Raw genomic sequence first — 18,047 nt, 5'->3', positions numbered from 1 at the left:
AGGCTGACACAGGGAGAGCCTTAGAAACACACAGCAAGGAAGGGAAGAAGCCTGGTAGCCTCCTACTCTCTCATTCCTCACCCAAACACATCACAGCTCAGCCACCGACCCTGGCTGCCCACTCCACTTTCTATGGCTGGCCACACCAGGTCTGAATAATGCCCCTACCTAACACCAGACACAGGGTTATCCTTTCTTAGCTCTGCTGTGTGACCAGCTCTCTTTCGGGAGCTTGTTCACATCTCTGTCATCCAAAACGGAACAATCTGTGTTAGGTTTTGTTTTTAAATAAGTTTAAACAATTAAGTCATAGTAAAGTATTCATAGCAGGAAGTTTACTATCTGTAAGTATACAGAGTATATACTTATATACATACATATATATATATATATATATACATATATGTAAGTATATACTTATACTTACAGGATATCTGTAAGTATAAGTATATAGTTTACTATGTGTAAGTATACGGTGGCTAACGGTATACTTACTGGGCAAGTTAACCATCACCATCCCCAGCTCCTTCCCTCCTTCTGTACTGAAATGCTTCCTCACTCATCAAACACTCACTTCCCACTTTCCACTCTCTCTAGATGGTGAAAGCTGCCACTGTGATTTTTTTTATTCCTTCCATGAATTTGGCTACTCCAGAGACCCCACCTAAGTGGACTCCTACAACATGCGACCTTTTGAGGCTGGCTTGTTTTGCTTAGAATAACGTCCTCCAGGTTCATCCATATTGGAGCATTGTGAGAGTTTCCTTAATTTTCAAGGCTGACCAACATTCCACTTTTTGTACAGACTACGTCTCATCTCTTCCTTTGTCTCTTGATGGACACCTGAGTTGGTTCCACCTTTGGGTTATTGCATTGTTTATAATGCTGCTGTGAAAGTGGGTGTAGGTGTGTTATTCTGATTTTAGTAAATTATATTAGTTACTTTTTCCTTTGCTGTTAGAAAAGTCCCTGAGAAAGGCAAATTAAGGGAGGATAGAAGGAAGGATGGATGGAAATACCTTCTATCTAGAAGGAAGGAAAGAAGGAAGGAAGGAAGGAAGGAAGGAAGGAAGGGAGGGAGGGAGGAGGGGAGGGTGGAAGGAAGGAAGGAAGGACAGAAAGGAGGAAGGACAGAAGGAAGGAAAGAAGGACAGAAGAGAGGAAAGAAGGACAGAAGGAGGAAGGACAGAAGGGAAGAAGGACAGAAGGAAGGAAGGACAGATGGAAGGAAAGACAGAAGGAAGGACAGAAGGACAGAAGGGAGGAAGGAAGAACGGAAGGAAGGGTTTATTTTGGCTCATAGTTTGAGGGTTCACCCATCATTGTGGGATTCTTGGTTTCAGAGCTCCATGCTTTTCCACATTGTGGGGATCCCCAGTGTCTTGTCTAAGGAAGCTTTGAGAAACGGTCACCCCTGATCATGCTCCCCGTCTTACTTAGGAAGGCTTCTACTACAGTGAAGAGACACAATGACCATGTCAACTCTCATAAAGGAAAACATTTCATAGGGGCCGGCTTACAGCACAGGGATTTAGTCTATTAGCATCATGGCAGCACGCAGGAAGAAATGGTACTGGAGAGGTAGCCGATAGTTCTATATCTGGATCAGCAGGCAGCTAGGAGAGAAAGCGACACTGTGCCTGGCTTGAGCATTGAAGCTTGAGCCCACCCCCAATGACACACTTCCTTCAACAAGGCCACACTTCCAATAATTCCACTCCCTATGAATCTATGGGGGCCATTTTCATTCAAACCACCACACAACTAAAACAAAATCAATGGATATGGTTTTGTCTTATTGGATATTTCCTGAAGTAGGAAGAGAAAAATATCAGCCAAAGAAGTCCACATCTGAATCCATAGAACCCAAAAACATATTGTCAAATGCAGGAAAATGATTTTAGGAATGTCAAAATAAGGACTTTGAGATGAGATTATCCTGGATGACCCGGATGGCCCAGGATAATCCCACAGTGCTTAAGGAAGGAGGCAGGAGGCATCGGTAAAGTGCTTCCCATGCAAGCATGAGGACTGGAGTTTGACTCCCAGAACTCACATAAAAAAGCCAGGTGTGGTGGTGTACACTTGTAATCCCAGTGCTGGACAGGCAGGGACAGATGTACTCTCAGGCTTGGTGGCCAGTCAAACCTAGTTTAGTAGACTAATCCAGGCCAAATGAGACTGCTTGTCTCAAAAAAGCAAGGTTGATGGTGTCTGAGGAATGACACCAAGACTGGCCTGCTGCCTCCACAATGTATTATACACATGTGCACACATACCTCTCACACATTACACAGAAAGAGAAGAAGGTAGGAGAGCTGGAATTAGAGGAGGTGATGTGACGTCAGGCAGAGGCACAGTGGGGCTAGGGGGATGAACACTGGGTGCTAGAAAGTGCAAAGACAGATGAAGCAAATCCATTCTTCAGACTGTGCAGACTTCTGCTCACTGCCCACCCTTCTCCCACCCCACTCCCACTTCCAAAACTCACTGCAGGAGAGGCCTTGCCTCCAGCAGGGTTTAGAAGCCAGAGACACTCTTCGTTGCTGTGTCTGAGAACCCTGCATCCAGACACATGCTCCCTATGAGAAGAAGTAAACAGAACTAGGTGGGTGGCATCTCAGACTCCCTGGATCTCAAGATACCTGTCATGGTTAAGTACAACAGAGTCGGAGACTGGTGACCCTGGAGTCCTCTCTCCTGAGCACAAGCAACCAAGAGCTGACTACATGTCACCACACACACTTTCTCTTTCCCTTTGACCACTCAAACTAGTGGTGACAAGCGAGGAAGACCTTTGAGGAAAGCCTCCATGCCTGCTAGCCCAATGGCCTCCAATAGAAGATCCCCAATCTTGAAAACAGCATTGACTTCTTTTTTCTCGTCTTTATTATTATTTGTGTGCATGTGTGTGTACGTGTACGTGTGCATGTGCGTGTGTGCGTGCTTGCGTGCGTGCGAGCGTGCGTGCGTGCGTGCGTGCGTGCGTGCGTGCGTGCGTGCGTGTGTGTGTGTGTGTGTGTGTGTGTGTGTGTGTGTGTGTGTGTGTAGGCAAGAGGTCAATGTCATGTGTTTTCTTCAAATGCTTCTCCCCATCATATTTTGAGACAGGGTTTCTCACCAAACCTGTACCTTACCTATTCGGTTAGTCCAGCTGGCCGGGGAGCCCTAAGAGTCATCCAGTCTCCTCCTTCCCAGTGTTAGAATCACAGGCTTGTACTTATGTGGATGCTGGGGATTGAATTTAGGTTTTATGTTTATAAGGCAGGCCCTTCACTGGCTGAGCCATCCTCTCAGTCCTTCAATTCCCTTTTCCTAACAGATCTACCTAGGACCTCCAGATATACGGCTGCTCTTACCACCCTGCACTGTAACAATAGGGTCCTGTCTGTTTTCCAAATGGCCTACTAAGACCTCCAGGGCCTACTAACATGCTTGGCAGCATGGTACCCACAGTCCTACCTACCGTGAGTGAACAAGAAGGGCTGTTGTCATGGGAGTAGGCCTATCCTACTCCCAAGCTAGGCTTCAGTCACCAGGTCCTCAGGCCTATCTGACTGTTTGGTGCTACTCTTAATCTGTCCCAGAGAGTTCAGGTCATTTTGCCATCCCAACATCTCCATGTGCTAGGCAAGGCTGTGAGCAGGACAGTTGCTGCTTGCAATTAAGTCTTCTTGGTGTGGCTATCATACACAGAAAACCATTATTTTCATCCTTATGTAATCTTGGCTTTTTCCAACATACCTGTATCCCATTTGATCCATGAGGAAAGAAGCTGGGCTTTTAAACACAGAGTTAAGACTATTTTTAAACAAAGTCCAGAATGACAGAGACATAGGAAAAAAGGCTGCCTCTGTCCATTTTACTCTTCAGGAGTTGGATTGACAAATCATTAAATTGAGAATAATCACCTCAGACTATCTATTTACTTCTGAGACTTTCCCAACATAAGGAACCACAGCAGGGCGGGAGTCATCAAGCAGGCAAAATAGGAAGAGAAGGAGCTTTGAAATTAAATGACAAAGGTCTGAAGTTTCTGTTCAGGGACCCACAACTGTGTGACTCTGGGACAAGGCTGTTAGGGAGACACCATGCCATCCTCTGTCAAAAGGGGGTAATGCTACAGTGTCTTGTTTGTGTTAGGATTCCAGGATCTATTAACTGTGTCTGCACCATACCAGGCACAGTGTAGAACCCAAGGCTGTCCAACCCTTTGACATTGTAACATGACTTTGCCATCCTCAAGTATGTTGTGTCATAGCCATAGCTATCCTTGGACATAAGAGTTAATGGGCCGCAGGATGGACATACCTGGTATGCAATCAACATAGACAGCTTTGTTTGGAAGTCAACCAATGGGACTTCAGACTGAACTCAAGTGAACTGGCTGCTTTGTTCATAAAATGTAAGTGCAAAGGGCTGGACTCTGAACTTTTGTCCTACTGACCTGACAGTTCCTGATATGTATCTCACTTTTGCACCCTGAAGACTTGATGCTCATGGTTGACACAACTTAAGATTAGGCTCAGCTGTATAGAAGGAATAAAGGCCTAACACAACAGGAATGAAATAGAAATAAAACAGTGTCTACCCCAACCCCAAGCTAAACTTCAGGTGCAAGACTCCCTTTCTTTCCTCCTTAAGTTCATTTTCTCAGGGTATTTTATGTTAGCAGCAGAAGCCCAACTGATACAGTGGTCCAAAGAGACTCCTGGTTTCAAGACAACTAAGCCTGCAGTGCTTCCTCCTCTTTCTCCTTGTCTTCTTCTTCCTCCTCCCCTCCCCATCCTCCTCCTCCTCCTTCTCTTCCTTCCCTTTCCTTTCCCTCCTTTTGCTCTACCACACCTTACCACAAGCTTCCTGTGTCTTCTTGTTCCACCATTTACCTGATAGCTAATATTGTGTTCAGTTGAAACCATCATGTTACATTCATAAAGTCAGAAGGGCGAGGCAACAGGATCACAGCCTCCTTTCAAAGATACACCCCGGCTGGGTGTGGTTGTGACACATCTTTAATCCCATAACTCTGGAGGCAAAGGCAGGGCAATCTCTCTGAGTTCAAGGCCAGCCTGATCTACATAGTGAGTTCCAGGTTGGTCAGGACTATATTGAAAGACTATGTCTCAACAAACAAATAAACAGCAACTACAAAAAGATTTTCTAAAGAAATGTCCAGGAAGTTGCCCACAGAACTTCTGTCTTCATTCTACTGATGGGAATTTTGTCATATGGTTTCACTCAACTACTAAAGAGGTTGAGAAATAGCATTTTCATCTTAAACAGTCATGTACGCACTAAAATTTGTTGAGGCCTGGGAGTCCAGTGTGGTGACAAAGCACTTGTTTAGTAAGGGGGATGGGGGTGGGGGCTCAGGATTCAATCTCTATCAATGGAAAACAAACAAACAAAAAACAAAAAACAAACAACAACAATAATAAAATTTGTCAAAAATTTTATAGAAATGAAAATCTGTTGGAAATTTACTGGCCCTCTGATGTAGCACCCTCTTGATCTACTACTTACTTGCTCTCCTAGTAATCTGTCCACACATGAGTTTGTCACCTCCATGAGAAAGGATTATTTTCTTCCCAAAGGCCTGTTAGTTCTTGTAGAACATTTGTCTCTGGTTGGAATCACTTATTTTGGTGTGATTGCTTGACCCCTCAATCCTAAAGAATTAACTAGATGTTATGGCTCATGTCTGTAGACCTAGAACTTGGGTATCCTAGGCGGTAGGATTGCCATGAGTTTGAGTTGAGCCTGAGCTTCATAGTGAGACTGTCTAGAAAAATAAGGAGGAGGAGGGAGTAATAAATGCAAACAAATATGATGAGGAAAGGGTATTGTTTGACTTTATATACTACTTTGTTCTCATTGCTTAGTATAACTTAAAACAGTTAACAAACGACGAGTCAATGAAATGATGAGTTTAAAGGAAACTGCTCTTTCTACAGACCTATGAAGTTCCTCTCCCCTTCCCTTCCTCTCCTTTCCCACTCCATATACATATTTAAAAGGAATAAACATGAATGACCAATACTACTATAACATACATGAATATGAAAATAATTATGCTGAGCAAAAGAATTCAAGAAAAAAGATTACTATATGATTTTTTGTGAATCTAAAATTCTAGGAAATGCAAACTAACTTGAAGTGTCCAGGAAATAGATTGTGACTGCATGGGGACCATGAGGGATGGGATAGAGAAGAAGGAGAGATTAAACATAAAGACACAAAAATCTGGGGTTTGAAGGTGGGGGCAATAGATGTGTTTCCTGCTGTGACTGTAGTGTTGAGGGTTACCAAAATATATTTAAATATGTACAATTTATTTTATGCTATTTTACTTACACAAGGTTTTAGTAAGACATTTATTATAATAGCATAATAGAATTGCTGTGAATTGTCAAAATAGCATATCAAATACACAAAAAATAATAAAATAATAAGCCTCACTTAGTAAAGGGAGTCGCCTAAAAATGTGTTTCTAGGCATGTGGTTTAACATGTTAACAGACTTAAAGCCACCATTGGACCTCAGTAAATGAAAAAAATCAATAAATGTAACATTAACAAATCAGTAATATACAGGAATCCTCTCACTGAATAATTTTAATAAATTATTACTTTTCATAAATAAATAATTGCTACCTAATATGGAGACATTATATTTTCTGTTAAAATCATAAATGAGGACTAGAGTATTAACTCATTGGTTAAGAATATTTGCTGCTCTTATGAAAGTACTGGGTCTGGTTCCCAGGACCCATTTGGTGGCTCACAACAACCTGTAACTCCAGTTCCAGGAAATCTGATGTCTTCTGGTTTCTGAGAGCACCAGACACATACATGATACATATACATACATGCAGGCAAAACATACCCATAAAAGAAATAAATAAAGCTGGGTAGTGGTGGCACATGCCTTTAATTCCAGCACTCAGGAAGCAGAGGCAGGAAGATTTCTGAGTTTGAGGACAACCTGGTCTACAGAGAGAGTTCCAGGATAGCCAAGGCCACATAGAGAAATCTTGTCTTGAAAACATCCCCCAAATCAATAAAAGTTAAATTAAAAATGATAGAAAAATGGTTTTCCATCACTACTTCATCCACCTAGTCAATATTGGACAAGTGACTTGATCCAAGGAAGTGGGGTAAGAAAAGTAAATGAGGTGCAGTTTGAAAGCTTATCAACAGGACTGGTAAAGGCAAGTTATCACAAACAGAAAATCCCTAAAACTACATGAACACTACCAAAATGATGAGAATTTCTCAATGTGGGATATTTTGGTAGGAATCAAAGTGTACAAGGGTCTATGATAAATAAACTTTGTTCAGTAGCAGTATTAAAAAGTAGCTGGTGTGCAATAAAAACTGGCTCTACCAATTCAACACTTAGTATTTTAAAATTATATTTTATTAACTACAATTTCAACTGTGTATAATTGTAATGTAAAAGACATAGTATATCCCAATCAACTGTAGGAAGATACCAGAAAATGGAAAGATCTCCCATGTTCTTGGATAGGCAGGATCAACGTAGTAAAACTGGCAATCTTGCCAAAAGCAATCTACAGATTCAATGCAATCCCCATCAAAATCCCAACACAAAATCTTCACTGACCTTGAAAGAACAATTCTCAACTTTACATGGAGAAACAAAAGACACAGGATAGCCAAAACAACCCTGTACAACAGAGGAACTTCTGGAGGCATCACCATCCCTGACTTCAAGCTCTATTACAGAGCTATAGTCCTGAAAACAGCTTGGTATTGGCACAAAAATAGACAGGTAGACCAATGGAATAGAGTTGAAAACCCTGATATTAACCCACACACCTACAAACACCTGATTTTTGACAAACAATCCGAATATATACGCTGGAACAAAGAGAACATCTTCAACAAATGGTGCTGGCATAACTGGATGTGGACATGTAGAAGACTACAGACAGAACAAAGCCTTTCGCCCTGCACAAAACTTGAGTCAAAATGGATCAAAGACCTCAACATAAACCCAGCCACACTGAACCTATTAGACGATAAAGTGGAAAATACCCTTGAATTAACCGGTACAGGAGACCGATTCCTGAACATAACACCAGTAGCACAGACACTGAGATCAACAATTGATAAATGGGACCTCCTGAAACTGAGAAGCTTCTGTAAGGCAAAGGACACAGTCAGCAAGACAAAACGACAGCCCACAGACTGGGAAAAGATATTCACCAACCCCACATCTGACAGAGGGCTGATCTCCAAAATATACAAAGAACTCAAGAAGCTATTCTCCAAAACATCAAACAATCCAATTAAAAAATGGGGTACAGAACTAAATAGACAATTCTCAATAGAGGACTCTAAAATAGCAGAAAGACACATAAGAAAGTGTTCAATATCCTTAGCCATCAGGGAAATGCAAATCAAAACAACTCTGAGATACCATCTTACTCCTGTCAGAATGGCTAAAATCAAAAACACCAATGACAGTTTATGCTGGAGAGGATGTGGAGAAAGGGGAACATTTCTCCACTGCTGATGGGAGTGCCAACTTGTACAGCCACCTTGGAAATCAGTATGGCGACTCCTCAAGAAAATGGGAATGAGTCTACCACAAGATCCAGCAATTCCATTCCTAGGCATATACCCAAAAGAAGCACATTCATACAACAAAGACATCTGTTCAACGATGTTTATAGCAGCACTATCTGTAATAGCCAGAAATTGGAAGCAGTCTAGATGCCCCTCAACCGAAGAACGGATGGAGAAAATGTGGTACATTTACACAATGGAGTACTACTCAGCAGAAAAAACAATGGGATCTTGAAATTTGCAGGAAAATGGATGGAACTCGAAGAAACCATTCTGAGCGAGGTAACCCAGTCACAAAAAGACAAACATGATATGTACTCACTCATATGTGGACTTTAGACATAGAGTAAGGGATTACCAACCTACAATCCACACTACCAGAGAAACTAGTAAACAAGGAAGAACCTAAAAGAGACAAACTTTGTCCCCTCGAGAACTGGAAAGGGTCACCATCCCCTGAGCAAATTGAGAACATGGGAAGAGGCAGGAGGAAGCTGCAAGAGTGAGAAGGGAAGAAAAGGAAGGGTGCAGAGGTCATGAGGAAACAGAAATTGTGAGTCAGGTGTAGATTAGAAGAAAGGACATATGATAGTAGGATTTTAGTTGGGGGGGTGGTAGAGGAGGAAGGGAGGGAGAAGGGAACTGGGATCGTCATGTAATTCAATCTTGTTTGTAATTCAAATATATAAAAAATAAAATAAAAAAGAAACACACAGTTTAAATAAAACTAAGACAGTATTTTTAAAAAAAGACATAGTATAGTCCATTGACTGGATCTGTAAGTTCCATACTGTAGATTAAACCCTTCAAAGACCTACAGAATATGGCATTTAAAATGATTTAGGGTTTTTCATGACAGTGAGACACAACTACTCCTGGCAACACCAATTACTTCAGAGAGGAAGATGGGCACCGAAGAAACTTGTTATGGAGTTTGCCTTCAACATGGCAAGACTAGCCATTTGGGCAAGAAACTGCTCTCCCCTGGACTGTTTGACTATGTATTATCCAAACTAGACATACAGGATCCTCAGGAAATTGACTACTAAATTTACTAAAGCAAGATGGGACAGTCGTACATGATTCCTACTTCATGGAAGAGTCTGACAGACGTTCTACAGGACACAGAAAAAAAAATGACTGACAAACTGCCAGTACAGGTGGGACAGTTTGAAATTTCCTGCTTTGCTGAGAAGTCTGCCAGACACACTGTGGCCAATGGGCTGAAGATAGATGGTCCAACGTTACAGAGGAACTTTGGATAACTGTCCAGACAGTGAGATGTCTGTCAGTTCTAGAGTTTACATATTATCCTTCTGTGGTCTTTGATGGAGTTGAAGACATAATTATGGTTATGGTTTCATTAGGCATGATAAAAGATAAGTTACATATAAGACTTTAGACTCACAAGATAGGATAGATGATAGAATATTTTCTTTAACTTTTGCCAAATGTTAATGGACTAAATATTGTTAACTATAGTTGTTACTTGATAACTGTTTTGTTATATATAATTTTACTATATTAATGTTAAAAACCCTTCTTTTTATTTGGACAGAAAAGAGGAGTTAATGGGAATGCCCTTCTGTATATGTTTCTCTTATTGGTTGATTAATAAAACACTGTTGGGCCAATGGTCAATGAGGAAGGAAGATAGGCAGGACTTGGAGAGGAGGAGAAGTCTGGGAAAGGTAGGCAGGAAACTGCCAGAACAGTCATGATATAGCAGGCAAAGGAGTTGCAGGTCTGGCATTCTTTGGTAAGCCAAGACTATGTGGAAGTACATAGATTAGTAGTTATGGTTTAATAATTAAGACAGAGTTAGCCAATAAGAAGCCCAAGCCATCGGCCAACAGTTTCATAATTAACATAGCGTCTATGTGTTCATTTGGGTCAAGGCAGTTGCAGAACCTGGCAGGAAATCCTGTAACAAATTTTAGGTGGAAAATAAGAGGGAGAGTCAGTTTTTTGTGTTGTTTTTGTATTCAGGAGCGTGTCTCCTAGGAGGCTGTCAGTGCTCCAGTGTATATGAGCAGCAAATAGACTCAGTGGGTTATTAAAATAAGGAAAACAAGGACATGAAGTTAAGAGGGCACACAGTGGGGTGGGGAGTTCCAAGAGAAATTGGAGGTGAGGGGTGGAAGTGGATATGATTTAAAAAATACTATATATGTGTATATATAATTTTTAAATAATAAAATTTTTAAAAATTTAAAATAGAAAACAGATTTTGAAATGAGTGTAAAAATGGCATATTTTATCAATTTTAATTTTGTGTTAAATAAATACAAAATTAAAAAGAATTATAACAGCACTGAACTCTTAGTTATTCCATAAACAATGCAGTACAGGAACTATTTCTACAGTGTTTGCCTTGTATTAGAAGTATTCTAAAGTACATAGGAGGGTGTGCATTGGTCATATGTGAATACATGCTGCCCTGGGCAGAGTTTTGTCAACTTGACTCAGAGAAATCTCAACTGAGGAAATACCTACGTCAGATTGCCTATGGGGCATTTTCTTGATTTATGATTAACCTGTGAGACCCAACCCACTGTGATTGGGTTAACTCTGGGCAGGTAGTCCTGGGTTGTACAAGAAAGCAGGCTTAGCAATCCAGGAGGAGCAAGCCCGTTAACAGCACTCTGCTTCATGGTCCATGGTCTCTTCTTCAGGTCTGGCCCTGCTGAAGCTCCTTAAGCTCCTCCTCTAATGACAGACAGTGATGGGGTTTTGTAAGCCAAGGGAACTCTTTCCCCCAGGAGCTGCTTTTGGTCATGTCTGCATCATAAAAAATAGAATGCCAACCAGGATGTGTGCCATTTTACACAAAGGACCTATGCATCTGTGGATTTCAGTATCTATGGCTAATCCTTTGGGGATACAGAGAGACAACTGTTTATATAGCCTCGTCACAGTGCATGGAATTCATGTAAATCTGCAGGTGTAACTCCACCCTCCCTGGTGGTCTGCTTCTAACGGCTTGTGGTTTGCTGCCACAGGGAGTTATAGCCTTTGTATGACTTATGGCAAGCATACCCTCCATCTGCCATCACATCCCTTCATAAGGGTGTGTCTTAATTCCTTGCATCAGATGGAGGAGATGAAAGCTTTCTTTAGACTCAAGGAAGTTGCAATGTTTACATCTCAGAAGAGGGATGTGGTGGATCCTAAAATGCTTTGGGTGGAGGAAAGCAGAGGTTTTAGATTATAGGTACTGTTTTTCAGGGTTACAGCAGTTTTGTGAGGCAGCCACTATTATTATCTAGGTGCTATGGTTAGGGAAACTAAGGCATAAGTCAACTTTCCCAGAATCACATAATTACTAAGGGATGAGCTGAGATTCAGCTTCCATCTGTTGGATGTTAGCACCTGAGTTCCTTTATTCTCTGGTCTGGAGTCCTCTAGAAGAGGAGGAGGAGAAAGGAGGGAGGAGGAGAAAGGAGGGAGGAGGAGGAGGAGGAGGAGGAGGAGGAGGAGGAGGAGGAGAAGAAGAAGAAGAAGAAGAAGAAGAAGAAGAAGAAGAAGAAGAAGAAGAAGAAGAAGAAGAAGAAGAAGAATTACTCTGTTCTTGATGAAATCCAGATGACTACACCAGACAGAACAGTCAAGTCAGTCATTCATACTGGCAACAACAACAATAACAATAAAAATAGCATCTTTGTAGTGATACAGGACTGAATTCCTCCTCGTTTCTCCTTGAATGACCTTAGGAAGTTTGTTACTTTATTTGTAAAACGATAACAAGAATAACAACACAACAGCTCAACATGCTACTACATGCATGCAATCCCAGCATTTAGAAGGCTAAAGCAGGGGGATCATGAATTTGAGACCATCTCAGGGCTCAAATGAAACATACTGGGGTTCAGAATAGCCTGACACAGCGAGAACTTGTCTCAGAAAAACAAAAACCAAACCAAAACACATTTTCACAGTTGTTCTGAAAACTGTTTTGTGTGGAGTGGAAGACGCCCTGGGAGAGTAAAGTCCTGAATGAATGTGTGTTATTGACATGAGCACAACCATGTCAAGGACCATAGTTTCAGACCCACAGGAAAATGGCAAAGCCTCCCTCATGGGATGAGTGAGGTTTAGGGGACTGGCAATGCTTTCCCCTGGTTCATATGTAGGTGTTGAAGGTGTTGCCCAAAATGTCCACCATAGTTTCACCCCGTGGATGTTTAAGACCTTAAGATTACTTCCCCAGGAAAACCACTCCTACCAAGATTAGCTAGCCCTGTCTCTTTGATCTGTCTGTATCCATAAATTCTGCCTCCTTGTTTATCTGTATGTAATAACCCTGCCTCTTTGTTCAGCTGTGTGTAATAACTCCACCTCAACAGCCAACTGTATATAATAAAGACACTAAACTTCCAAGGTGCTGTGGTTTCTCCATCAGAGAGCCCAGTCCATGCAATCCCAGGTTTTCTGTGAGTCTCCGTGTTTGTCTTTTCTTCAATGCTCCAGTCAGGTCCATTCCTGGAACTATGATAGATGTGGAAATTGTTATTTATTAATTCATTAAAACATTTGCTGAATTTTGTGGCAGATTCTGCAGATTTGGGATTCACAGAAAACACAAAACCCTTGCCTTTCACAGCCCTAAAAACAAGGAGACGTCAGCTCAGTGAGCACACTGAGAGCCAGGATTGCTTTTCTCAATGCAAGGATCTAGGGCTCCTTGGAGAAAGGGTGACTTCTAGCATTTGGGCTTTCAGAATAGATGAGCCTAGAATGTCTTTTCCAGTGATGAAGGGACAAAACCCAGGTACATAATAGGCATATAGGAATTAATGGGAAAGAACTTAACAATAGCCAATTCAGGAATAATCTAAGAAACAAGACATGGCAGAGGATTTCTTCATGAGTCCAGACCAATATAAAAATGATTAGATAAATAACTTAACGAAGACACAAGATGCCCGTGTAAGATAATCCTGAGCCATACATCTAGAAAACCCACAACAGGGACATTAGTTAGCTAAGACTGCCATGAAGAACAGCTACAGAGTCAGGGGTCAGATTAAACAACATATTTTGCCACGATTCTGAGTCTGGAGATTTAAAAGAAGAGTGTTGGGAGGGTCAATGCCTTTTGAATCCCCTTTAGGCAAGCACTCTGGCAACTGAATCCCAGGTACCCCAGGTACCCCAGTTTCGGCTTCCCATGAGACCACCAGCTGTATTGGATTAGAACTCACCTTAAAGGATTCAATTTAACTTGATTACCTTTAAAAATATAATATTTTACTTCTTCTTTGAGAATTTCATACATGAATTCAATGTAGTTTGATCATATTCCCCAACTCCCTCTGACTAACTCTTCCTGATTCACCCCTTGCCATATCCCCAATTGTCTGCTCATGTCTTCCTTCCTTTCCTTCCTTCCTTCCTTCCTTCCTTCCTTCCTTCCTTCCTTCTTTTCTTCCTTCCTTCTTTTCTTCCTTCCTCCCTCCCTCCCTTCCTTTTTCTTTCTTCCCTTTCTTCCTCCCTTTTCTGTTTTTGAAAACCCACTGAATACAATAAGTGCTATCCATTTGTGTGAAGGCGTGGGACCACTCACTGGAGCATGGTCAACCTATCAGGGACAATGCCCTTAAAGAAAACTGACTCTTCCCTCCAGAGAAGTCATCAATAGCCAATACCTACTCAACTAGGAGTGGGGGCTCATGTATCCCCCTGTTTTAGCTAGGGCTTCTATTGCTGTGAAGAGACACCTGACGGTCAGAAGTTGACACTGGGTGTCCTCCTCTATCACTTTCCACCTTATGTTTTGAGACAGGGTCTCTTACTGAACTTGGAGCTTGCCATTTCAACTAAGCTGAACGGCCAGTGAGCCCCTTTGATCCACTTGTCTGCTCTATTCCTGCTGCCAGTATAAGAATTACAGATGGACACAGTTGCACCTAGCTTTTACATGGTCTCTGGGGATCTGAACTCAGGTACTCATGCTTGTATAACCAGCAGTTTTCCCACTGAGTCATCTCTCCAGCCCTACAGTTTGGATCTTAATATTCTCTGAAAGAGTAAAGACTCATTCTCTGCCTGAAGGTGGTGGAGACCGTTAAGAGGTAGGGATCTACTGGAAGTCTGAGGGGTTTGGAGAGATGCCCTTGAAGGATTGTGAGACACTGATCTCTTTAGGTCTCTCCCTTGCTTCCTTTGCTATGATATGAGCAGTTTGCCCCACAGTTCATGCCTGCTGTGTTGGATCCTTCACCCCGGGACAAGAAGAAAGAGGCCAATTGAACATGGGCTGCAATTTGCATAACTCTTAGCCCCAATAAGCCTTTTCTCTTTATAAACTTATTTGGTCATATATTTTGTTATACTAATAAAAAACTCATTTATGAAGAATTAATGGAAGAACTTATGGAAGAATTAATGAATCTGAAAGCCTACTGAATCTGAAAGCCTACATTTTAACTCATAGCAATGTATCAACTTTTTTTTCTTTTAGCCATGACAAATGTATGAGCTATGGTCAGAAGTTATCCCCAAAGTCCATGTGTTAGAAGCCTGATCCCCCATGTGGTAATGTTGGCAGGTGGAGCATATGGGAGACATTTAGGCCATGGGTCAAGCCTCCAAGAGCAGATTAATGTCACCATCTAGGGAGTGGGTTAGTTACCAGGAGAGCCTGCTCTATAAAGCAAGCCTGCTCCTCCTGCTGCATCTCCTCAGCAGGCCCTCACTTGATCTTCTGCTTTCTACCAAGAAATAACAAAAAATGAAGCTGATGTCACGCCCTGAGATTCCCCAGTTTCTGCTATTATGAGCCAAATGAACCTCTTTCCCTTAGGGCTGGGATACAGCTCAATGGTACAGCACTCGCCTAGCTTATACATGGCCCGGGATCAGTCCCCAGTACCACAAATAAACTTCCTCCTGTTATAAATTACATAGCCTTTGTATTCTGTTACAGTAAGAAAAAACAAACAAACAAACAAACAAACAAAAAACAGGCATATTACTACCATAGCAACACAAGAGGCTAACAATAGGAGAAACTGGAGGTGGAATGTATAGGGACACTATTACCTTCACAAATGTTCTACAAATCTAAAATTCTTCAAAAGCTAAAGAACTACATTAAAAATTATCCTACCTTCATGCATTTACATTCCAGAGGTTGGGAGGGGGCCAACTAGCAAGAAACAAATGCACATAAGTTAGATGTTGGGTTTGGAGGAGATCAATGCCTTCATGGGGCAATCTGCACTCTGAATCTTTTGGTGGGATGATTCTGAGATACAAAGTACTCGTAACAGAATAAGGGGAAAGAAAACAATGCTAAAGCTCATTGTGTTGCGAGCAGAAGCACAATTAAAATATTTCCAACAGAGAGCCTACAAGACAAGGTGGCACTGCACAGTACATCTAAGACCCGAAGCTATGTGCCTTTCTAGAAGTCTCCTGAGAAGCAAGATTTCAAAGAGCCCAAGACGCAGTAGTAGCTCCATTATCACATTCTCATGGGATACCGTAGCATGTAAGCTGGGCATCAACCTCAGATCAACCAGCAAACAAGATTGCACTGCAACCCATTTACAGATAAACCGAGGTTTGAGGTGCTTAAAAACTCCGTAAAGTGCTTTCTCGTTACATGGGTAAGTATGAGGTCCTAAGTTCGATTCCCCAGAACCCATGAAAAACTGGCTGTGATGGTGGACATTTGTAATCCAGTGCTGCAGAGACCTCTGGGCATCACCTGCCAGCCAGCCTAGACAAATTATCAAGTTCTAGGCCAGAGAACCCTTGTCTCTAAAACAAGGTGGGTGGCATCCTGAGGAATGGCATACAATGTTGACCCTTTGCCACCATACACATTTGTACACACACGCATGCTATTCTTTCATGTACGTCTTCCCACCATCCAAGAACCTTGCCCCAGATCCTGGAAGGGAAGAATGACTTTTCTGTAGCTCCTTCTTGCTGTCTTTCAGCAATGGTAACCAAAGCACAAGGCAGTGTCAATTAGTTTATTTTGTTCTTGGCAGCCACTGAAGCCCCATACACTATACTCTCCTAATGTAGGCTGGCCAGGCACGCGCGCACACACACACACACACACACACACACACACACACACACACACACACGAGAGAGAGAGAGAGAGAGAGAGAGAGAGAGAGAGAGAGAGAGAGAGAGATGGAGGGAGAGAATGTAAACCCAGCACATGCCAAAGAACCCCAAAGCCTCCATTGATGTGGCCTCAGAGGAAACTGTGTTGAAAGAACACACACACAGACCGCTGCTGGTGACTCACAGCTTCTAAAGCCTCCTTCTAGCCAGTTGCACAAACTTTTCCAGCGTATTGAAGTCTTGGAGGAGCAGAGCTTCCTGGGAAGACAGCAAGGAAAATGTTCTAGGGGCCAGCCAGCAAGCCCAACTCAGGGAGTCCTCAGCCCCCCTTTTGAGGTTTCTTTCTCTCTTTTTTCCCCCTCAGCAATTCCTTTCAATTTTTTCCCTGTCTCCATTGACCTTGTTCGAGTTGCTAGCTCTCTCCCCTTACACCGTAGCACTTCTGTAAATGTTTTTGCTCTTTGTTCTACTTCCTGCCCTCTTTGAGCTTGACTGTGATGTCTGCTCACTGAAGCCCTTCTGATCCAATTGCTCATTGCCTGCACATCCTCTCCCCAGGTATCAAAAACAAGGGCAGCCGGGCCTGGAGGGCCCCTCATTAGACAGAGGCGGCTGCGCTCAACCACCAGTCACAAGCAGAGAGGGCAGAGCCAACTCCACGAATGACCAGTATTGAAAAGAAAGCTCCAGGGGTGAGTGAGAGACACAGACTGGAAGAGTCTAAAGCAGAAGGTTAAAAATAAAGAAAAGAGGGAAAAAAGACCACCAAAAAAAATCTGCTTTTTGACTGCCTAAGCAGATCCCCTTTTAGGACCTGCGGTTTTCCAAAAAGGGTTCTATGAGGGGCAAACCATTTCATGCTGCAAAAATTTTCCAACTGAAAGCGATACCTTGGGTACGTCAGACATCCATCCCCCTGGGAGCCACTGGGTGTACTCTACTCTCTACTCTGCAGATGGGAGAAGCCCTTTATCTCTGTGAAAGTGCCACAGTGATCAGAGAGTGTATTGTTGGTCAGTTCCAGCAGGAATGGAGTCTGGGAACTTTGCTTGGGGATCCAGATGAGTCACCCTCCTTGGAGAGAGGAGCCTGAGGGAGGGGAGTGGTGCAGGGTTAGCCAGAGGAGCCTGGGCACATGCAACATGTAGGCAGAGAGCTGCGAGGGTTTTGGGGGGTGCTGGCTTTTCATTGAGCTGTAGGGGTGGCCTTTCACAAAAAAAAACTGTTCATTCTGGGTGCAGAAGTGGTACTGGCCTTGGGCATCAGAAGGCCTGGCTTTGAGCCCCACTGACCCAGTGTGACCTTGAATAAGCCTCTGTACTCCATTTCCTTTTCCACAAATAGAGACAATGCCATGCCTTCATT

This window comes from Cricetulus griseus, chromosome 7, assembly GCF_003668045.3.
Source record: "Cricetulus griseus strain 17A/GY chromosome 7, alternate assembly CriGri-PICRH-1.0, whole genome shotgun sequence".
In the NCBI taxonomy this organism is placed as follows: Eukaryota; Metazoa; Chordata; class Mammalia; order Rodentia; family Cricetidae; genus Cricetulus; species Cricetulus griseus.
The sequence above is the reverse complement of the archived record's forward strand: the minus strand, read 5'-3'. Positions refer to the sequence as shown.